General features: G+C 46.9%; 1 long non-coding RNA gene across 1 annotated transcript; it reads left to right on the forward strand.

Annotated features, from left to right (window-relative positions):
- The first annotated feature begins 889 nt into the window (after positions 1-889).
- On the forward strand, positions 890-5,353 carry LOC120244327. The gene is made up of 2 exons (XR_005531534.1): positions 890-1,038; positions 4,955-5,353. It is a non-coding gene; the product is annotated as an uncharacterized LOC120244327 (long non-coding RNA).
- Positions 5,354-8,556: the final 3,203 nt, after the last annotated feature.

Consider the following 8,556-nt stretch of genomic DNA (forward strand, 5'->3'; position numbering starts at 1 on the left):
CGCCATCATCCGGGCATGTTAATTACCCAGTTACAAAGTCAAATTTAGCCGAACTATTTTGTATATCAAAGAGGTAGATTTCCCCTGATTCCTTAAGTATTCCTTTCAGCATGTTCTATTATGTTTCCCATCATTTGCAACATTTTCTCTTCACTTTAAAACGTGAGCCAGAGGATTCCAGAAACGGAATCCATCTCTTGCACCAGGTGGAAACTTCTTTCCCCAGTAATTGTTTACTGTCACTGTCTACTTTCCCTCAATTAGAGTCCCAAACTACTCCAAGTACTTCCAAATCAAATACAATGGAGTCACCCTGACTGCAGAGCACCTCAGAAAGTTCTGAGGATTCAATAGCCCACGCAATCCTACAACTTTTAACTCAATTGTTGTCTTCTTTCTTCTTTCAAAAGAACAGAGACAAAAAAACAAGAAGGGGGGGGGGGGACTAGGGTATTTCCTGTCCTCTGGCTCACCTGTTCACATGGAACTCCTCCCCTGGGTCCTTGGGAGAAAAGCCTCGCTATCTCACACTAGTGGCTGCTTTCTGCGGTTGTTTTTTTGTTTTTTTTTTTTTTTTGTTTTTCCACCTAGACTGGCAGAAAGCAATCTAAATGGAGCCCTTTCACGCCTTCTCTGAATTAGAGAAGGTGATGACTTTTACTTAGTGAGGAATAGCAGACTAGGGTCCTCAATGGCTGGACAACAGAATGATAACAACAGCTACATGATAGGGTGTTTACCAAGTGCCAGGTACCCTGCTAAATGCTTCCTGGGCATTATGGGATCTCCATGGCAACATCAGAAGAAAAGTACCAATGCCATTGTGGCAGTGAGGAAATGCCATTCTTAGAATTCTTGTTAATGATGGCGTCTGTAATAGTATGATGAACAACTAAGCGTTACTGAGCTACCTCAATGAGCCAGTCTCTGCCCTGAGCACTTTTCATGTACCACTTCATTCAACCCCCACAAAGGCACCAGGATGAAGGGACCACTATCAACTCCCCTTTGTCCATGAAGGAATGGATGTTAGAGAAAGTAAGGGTTCACGCAAAGTCAGCATTAGGAAATGGCAGAGTCGGGATAAAAATCTACATTTACCTGAATCAGGGGCTGAGCCCTCACACCCCTGCTGCTCCAACAGAATGTCATCCATTTAATTAAGATGCCAAAGGTTGTAATGGAAACTTATTACAGTCACATAGACACACACACACAGGCTGGCTGATTCCAGTTACAGACATGGCAGACTTAAGCAAAAGTAAAGTGGTGGAAAGCAGATCAGTGGCTGCCTGGGGAGGAGCTGGGGGAAGGTGTTGAGTGCAAAGGGCACGAGGGAAATTTCTGGGTCATAGATGTGCCCTCCATCATGATTTGGTCTGGTTACATGACCGTATGCATTTGTCAAAACAAAATGAACTCTATGCTTATAAAATGTATGAATATTAATGTATGTAAATTGTGCATAAGACTGACTTTTTTTAAAGTGTCATGAATAACTTCCAATTTAGCTAAGAGTTTCAATTCAACGCAGAGTTGGGGAGAGAAATAAGAGAGACCCTGACCTCAGAGATTTCATCATCTAGTGAAAGAGAATCATCTTAAAACATTTATAAATACAAGTTCGTGCTGGGCCAGCTTCACAGGCATAAGAGCCAGGCAGTGGGCACAGGGACCTGTACTCAGAAGGGCCACGTGGGACGTTAATGTCGCCATCTTGAATTTCTCTTAATTGTGGTAAAACATACATAGCATAGTAAGTGCATAATTCAGCAAAACTAAGTTCATTCATCAGGTTGTACGATCATCACCATTGTCTGTCTCCAGCACTTTTCCATCTCCACAAACTGAAACTCTGTACCACTAAACAGTAATTTCCCACTCTCCCCTCCCCACAGCCCTGGCAGCCAGCCTTCTACTTTCTGTCTCAGTGAATGTAACCATTCCAGGTCCCTCATGAAAGGGGAGTCGATCCATAGTGGTCCTTTGGCTGCTGGCTTATTTCACTTAGCGTAACATCATCCAGGCTTATCCATGTCAAAGGCGGGGCTTCCTCTCATTGTGTTGATAATGTCCTCTGATGTCCACAAGTTTTTCATGTCTGATGAAGTCCAATTTATGTCTGTCTTCCGTAGCCAGTGCTTTGGTATCGGCACTTCGAATTTTTAAATAATTTTATCTTTGAACTTAGTTTTGTAAATGAAATTCCATGGGACAGTAGAGCACACGTGGGAGCAGAAGATAGGTCAAAGGTGTGTGTTTCCTGATTTTCCTGCTGCCCCAGTCACAGATGGTACTCAGGTGCCCCCCACGCACAAAACTCTGGTGACCCTACCAGGCATGGAAGTTCAGCAAGACTCAAAGGGGAAAGAAGGTGAGCTCCTACATCTAGGGTCCAGTGAGCCAAGGGCCGATGGCCCCAAGAGGTCGCACCTCCCACTGCATTCTCCAAATGCAGAAAGAAGGCAGTGGATTTCTGGGAAACATGAATGAACAGACAACCTTATCATATCTTTTTTTTTTTTTTTTAATGTTTATCTTTGAACTAGAGAGAGCATGAGTGGGAAAGGGACAGAGAGAAACAGAAGATCCAAAGTGGGCTCTGTGCTGACAGCAGAGAGTTTGATGTGGGGCTCAAACCCACAAACCGCGAGATCATGACCTGAGCCAAAGTCAGACGCTTAACCAACGGAGTCTCCCAGGTGCCCCTCTCTTATATCCTTTCTTACTCATGCTACGTCCCCATGTTAGCCACCTGCTTCTGCTGGAGATGACAGCTCCCAAGGAGAGGGCGAGACGGGACTCCCTTTTCTCTCAGCCCTTCCTCACTCAGCAGACAACTGAAGGAGTGTTGGTCGAATAAGATTCTATCATGGAATGAGACAAAAATTTGAGTTGATTTTTGCAGTATTTCCATTGTTCTAGTGAGCATAAGATACATACATGCAGGTGTGGGATTAACACAATAAAAATGAGTCATTTCAGTGATTCCACATATGAGTGAAGGGCTTTTATATTTGTGTTAGAAATGGCATTAGGCAGGTGCAACTGGGTGGCTCAGTCAGTTAAGCATCCAACTCCTGGTTTCAGCTCAGGTCGTGATCTCAACGGTTTCGTGAGTTCAAGCCCCATGTTGGGCTCTAAGCTGGCAGCACAGAGGCGGCTTGGGATTCTCTCTCTCTCCTTCTCTCTCTGCCCCTCCCCCACTTGTGCTGTCTCTGTCTCTCTCAAAATAATAAACTTTTAAAAAAGAGAGAGAGGGGGCGCCTGGGTGGCTTAGTCAGTTAAGCGTCCGACTTTTGCTTAGGTCATGATCTCGCGGTTCGTGGGTTCGAGCCCCGCGTCGGGCTCTGTGCTGACTGCCAGCTCAGAGCCTGGCGCCTGTTTCGGAGTCTGTGACTCCCTCTCTCTATGACCCTCCCCTGCTCACACTCTCTCTCTCTCCTAGAAATAAATAAAACATTAAAAAATTTTTAAAAAAAAATAGAGAGAGAAATGGCATTAGGCAATATAAAGATTAACATTAAAATTCATGGAAATAATTTAAAATCTTAATTTTTCTTCACTTAAGCCAACATTCAAGAACACATTAAAAAACCATCAGGGCAAATCAAGAAAGAGACAATAGAAGGAAGGAAAGAGACATACTTTAGTGCCAGGAATGACTATTTCCCCCTGCTGTCCTAATATGAGGACATTGCTCATTGTACACCGGCCCCCCCAGAGTACGGAGGCAAGCCTGAGAAAATACCCACACACCTTGTAACTATTTCATGCAAAATCTTCATAGTTTTGTTTCCATATGCTCCTGGGCCCTTCTCTGCATGTCCATCAACTGAGACCCCAGCCCTGTGGCACCCAGGGCCCAGCTTACCACCACCTGTAACAGGCATCCTCCAACACTATCGAGCAGAGTGAAGTAGCTATTCCAGAACCACGTGTCCAGTGTCTAGAACTCATGAGTGAGGAGTTGGGCACATTTGTAGCTAAAATGATGGGTTTCATGAGCTTTCAGTGACTAGTGGGCTGGATCAGAGGCACCTGACCCCCATCAGAGAGTAGCCACTTGGGCCTAACCTGCTCTCCGCTGGCAGCAGGCAGATTTGCTGGGCAGATGCTTCTTGTCTTCCATAGAGAATGGCAAGCAATTTGTTGTTGGCTTTAAGGAAATAATTCCCCCATTTGTCTTCAACCCTATTTGTTTCTCTGACAAATTATTATCCCTAAATTCTCGATGCTTGCCAAGATGCTTATTTTCAGAGCTGTCTTAAAGTCCTCTCTGGATGGAGAAGGGATGTGAATTAGAACCCCAGAGAGAAAATTAACTTCTGTGTTTGGAAAAGGGCAATGAAATAAGGGACCTCTATTTCGACCTTCACTCAGGCTACATCAAGCTGAGGTCTGCCTGTCGATCTCTGCAAAATGAGTGAATCTGTAAGGAGCCTAAGAAAGGAGGCTTCCTGCATCAGAGGAAGACCCCATGCATGCACAAAGTCCTCAACTGCCACCAATCTGGCCCCAGGTTTTCATCTCAAATGCACCTCCTATGCTTTTGTTTATCCATTCATCTATGTACGCATTCATTCACACATGCGTCCCCCAATGTTCCAGCTGTGCTGGGAGCACAGTGGTGAGCCAGGGCAGATCACGGGCACCTTTCCTCATGGACCTCCTCCTAGACAGAGGCTCCAACCTACACGCTTTCAATTCCAAGGCCTCCTTCAATTTCCTTTTCTTGACAGATGCAAACATTTAAAATATAGTGTAGCCAGAATGCGAAGACAGCCCCCAAGACTCCCACACACGTCCCATACGTTCTCTTTCCTTTCAGTGTGAGCTGAGCCTGTGATTACAATGAGCTCTCACTTCCACAAGGAAGTTATGTTATACGGCAAAACGGGCTTTGCAGGGAGAATTAAGGTTGCTAATCAGTTGATGTTGCGTTAATCAAAAGGGAGATCATACCACATGGGCCTGGCCTAATCAGTCGCGTCTCTAAAAGCAGTCAGAGAGATTCAAAGGGGCAGATTGTCCTTGCAACCATGAAAAAGCAAACATGTTGTGAACTGCCTATGGCTGGAGCCACATGGCAAGGACCCGAGGACAGTTTCTAGGAGCGGAGAGTGCCCGCTGACAGCCACCAAGAAAATAGGGACTCAGCCCTACAACCACAAGGAACTGAATTCTGACAATAAGCAGTGATAGTGGAAGAGCCCTCCGAGCCTCAAATGAAGTCACAGCCTCGTATGACGCCTTGACTCAGCCTGGAGAGACCTCAGCCGAGGGACTAACTAACCCCCAACAGCATCTCCGATCTACAAAACCGTGAAAGAATAAACAGGTGTCATTGTAAGCCAATTGTGTGGTCATTTGTTTTGCAGGAAGAGAAAAAATAAAAAGCATCTGTCAAATAGGTTTTCCCTTTTCTGAGAGCCCATCAGAGCTGAAGCAATCCTACAGTTAGTTGACATTATCTCAGCCATAAGTAAATGAGCAAACTGCCTCAGTTAATTATAAATGGCGACCACGAGCAAACAAACCTACTCCTTGCACTGAAGAACCCTGATTGAAAACACTGTGACCACCACTGGGAAACAATGAAATATATAGCATTTAACAAGCCAGGGGCCAATCTTGACGATCTGGCCTCCGGAAATACATACACCTGACAAGCAGTGCTTTGACGTGTGTCCCATTAAATCTGGAAATTTTTCAGCCATTGTTTCTCCAAGTCATTTTCCTGCCTTCACGCCCTCCCCACTCTTTCTGAGATTCTAATTGTATGTGTGTTGGATCTCTTGATACTGATGTTTTCCAGGGGTCACTCAGGCTCTGTTCTCTCTCTCTTTCTCTCTCTCTCCCCTTCTCTCCCTTTGTCTCTCCCCACCCCCAACTCCCTCCCTCCCTCCTCTCTCTCCACTCTTTCCTTTCTCTCTTTTGACTTCACTTTTGAAATTTCACTGACTTTTCTTCTATAGCATCCAATTTCCTGTTAACCGCAGCTAGTCAAATTTCCATTTCACTTAGCATCATTATTTTTTCTTCTCTGCAAGTTGTTTCATTTTTTATCAACTATTTCTCTCCCCTTGATGATGGTATCTTCCCTTCAACCCCTGAATTTAAAGGGGAAGCAATAGAGGTGCCTGGGTGGCTCAGTCATTTGAGCAACCAACTCTCGATTTCAGCTCAGGTCATGTTCCAGGGTGATGGCATTGAACCCCACATCGGTCTCCGCACTGAGCGTGGAACCTGCTTGGGATACTCTCTATCTATCTGTCTGTCTGTCTCTCCCTGTGGCCCTCTCCCCGGCTTATGCTCACACTCACGTGCGCTCAATCTCTCTCTCTCTAAGTAAAAAAATAAACAAAAATAAAGGGAAAACCATAGTTTTATAACAGCTTTTTAAAAAATCCTTGCTTGTTAATTCCATCATCTCTGTCATTTATAAATCTCTTTCTATTAATCATGATTTCTCCTCGTTAAGTCCTTTGGATGTCTAGTAAGCTTTGTCTGGATGCTCAATATTTCTAATGTTATATTATCACTTGCTGAATCTTGTTGTAATCCTTTAAAGAGTACTGAACTCTGTTCTGGCAGTGGTCTTTAGACCACTTGTGGAGGAGCTCGATTCTCTCAAGATCTGCTTCTAACATTGTTACAGGATCTAGGCCAGCCTTTACTTGAGGGTTAAGTTAGCATACTTCCAAGGCCTGACCCTTCTAGAATCTCTACTGAATTTATCCTGTACTCAGTGAGGTCTTTCCATCCTGGATGGTGGGGAACTTAATGACCCACTGCCCCGAGTGAGCTCCCAGAAGTGTCCATCTTACAACTTCCCAGTAGCTGTTCCTTCTTTGTGAGCTGTTCTTTGTCCGGCCTTGTGGGTTCTCACACATAACATTAGTTTTTAACCGCAGCCCCAACTTCTGAACCTCTTTCTCTGCATGGCTCCCTCCTCTCAGAAACTGTACCCTGCAAATTCTAGCTGCAATTCTAGAGACCATGGGCTTCCACTTAGGAGTGGTCTTCCTGGGCCGCTTCCCAGGGACTGTCACTCCACCTGTGCCCCCATATTCTCACTCTCCCTGGAAGTCACAGGAAACGCCCAGTCTTCCATGAAGAACATGCCCGAATGTCTCCTTCCCTGTGTATCCTTGCCGAGTTCTCCGGACCCACAGCTAAGTGTAGACACCCTGACTCGGCACTCACTGGGGTGACTGCCTCCCTCAGCAGGTGATACGCAGGGCCAGGAGCCCTGCCATTTGGACGTCTGTGTCCCCAGCGCCTCGCACAGCTCCTGACACAGAGTAGGGCCTTGATAAATATTTTTTTAAACAGGCCGGCCCAATATTTCCTCTTTAATCCATCTGCTCCACCAGAAAGGGACGTGAGCGTGGGACAGCACAGAGGGGCGTGAGCCCCTGCGCGGGCCCGAAGAACCAGAAGGCAGGGCCTGGTGAAGAGCCATAGGAAGGAACGGTTCCTAAAGCAGATGGAGAGCAGGTGTATCACTGCCTCTTACCACCCGATTCCAGCACAGGTGCTTTGCCTACGGTCAGCCCTGAAGGCCCCTGGGTCCCACCCACTGCTGCCCATGTCCCCGCTCCCCAACGCCAGGCCAGGAGCACCACCTCAGCGCTGGACATAACTGAGGTGGACCTTCCTCCCACTGCTCCCGTGTCCCCGTGCAGCCTGCATCTGCTGTCGGGGCTCACAGAACTTTCTCTTTGGAAAAACAGGGCTCATGTGCCTTACACAGCTGTGGTGAGGATCAATGAGGCAATTCAGGGATCGAACAACAGCCCTTTTGTTCCGTCGCTGTCTCTCGGTGATCCCGGCACACAGTGGCCCAGCCACCGTCCTCTCTGGCCGTGCCTCCCTCCCCCGCTCCACGCCCCTTGGCTCCTGCCTTCTCAACACAGCCGAGTCCCTTGGGCTTCTTCGTCGTTTCCTTGGTTCTTATGACTGGGAAATAACAGTCCGGAAATCCCAGATCACGATTTCACACCTGCTTCAGAATCACCTGGATTTCATGTTAAAAACAGGAGTTTCTGGACCCCGGCCTTCCCAGAGCCCAGGGATATACATTCTTAGAACGTTCTCCTAAGGATTCTGGAGGACACTGAAGTGTGAAGGCCATTTGGTCCTTCCTGGGGTGGTAAACTCCGTACATGCTTGCAGATCTTCCAAGGGAGGGCGCATCTTACATGGAAAACGCCCTGTTAATACTTGCTGCCTTGGCCCCGGCTTCGCCGGACAGGGATCACATGTGTAGGGACTCGCAGCCTCAGCGGTGTCTTGTCAAAGGTGGACTTCGCAGCTGACCACAGAACTGGGTGGGCTCTGAGCGGAAACTGGACATTCAGCTCAGGGCCAACTTGCTGACTAGTATCTGAGTTGCTTGAGGAATGGAGATTACCCTGAGCCAAGAGCACAGAAGGTCCGAAGTCCCTGTCGCCTGCCACTCAGCGCGGGGAAGGAGGGGTGGGGATGTCCACCCCAATTTAAACAGGGCTGCTTGCCAGGACCAGGATCCTTAAAGCACCCGTTACAATC

This window comes from Hyaena hyaena, unplaced genomic scaffold (assembly GCF_003009895.1).
Source record: "Hyaena hyaena isolate Hyena2069 unplaced genomic scaffold, ASM300989v1 scaffold_380, whole genome shotgun sequence".
NCBI classification, from domain to species: Eukaryota; Metazoa; Chordata; class Mammalia; order Carnivora; family Hyaenidae; genus Hyaena; species Hyaena hyaena.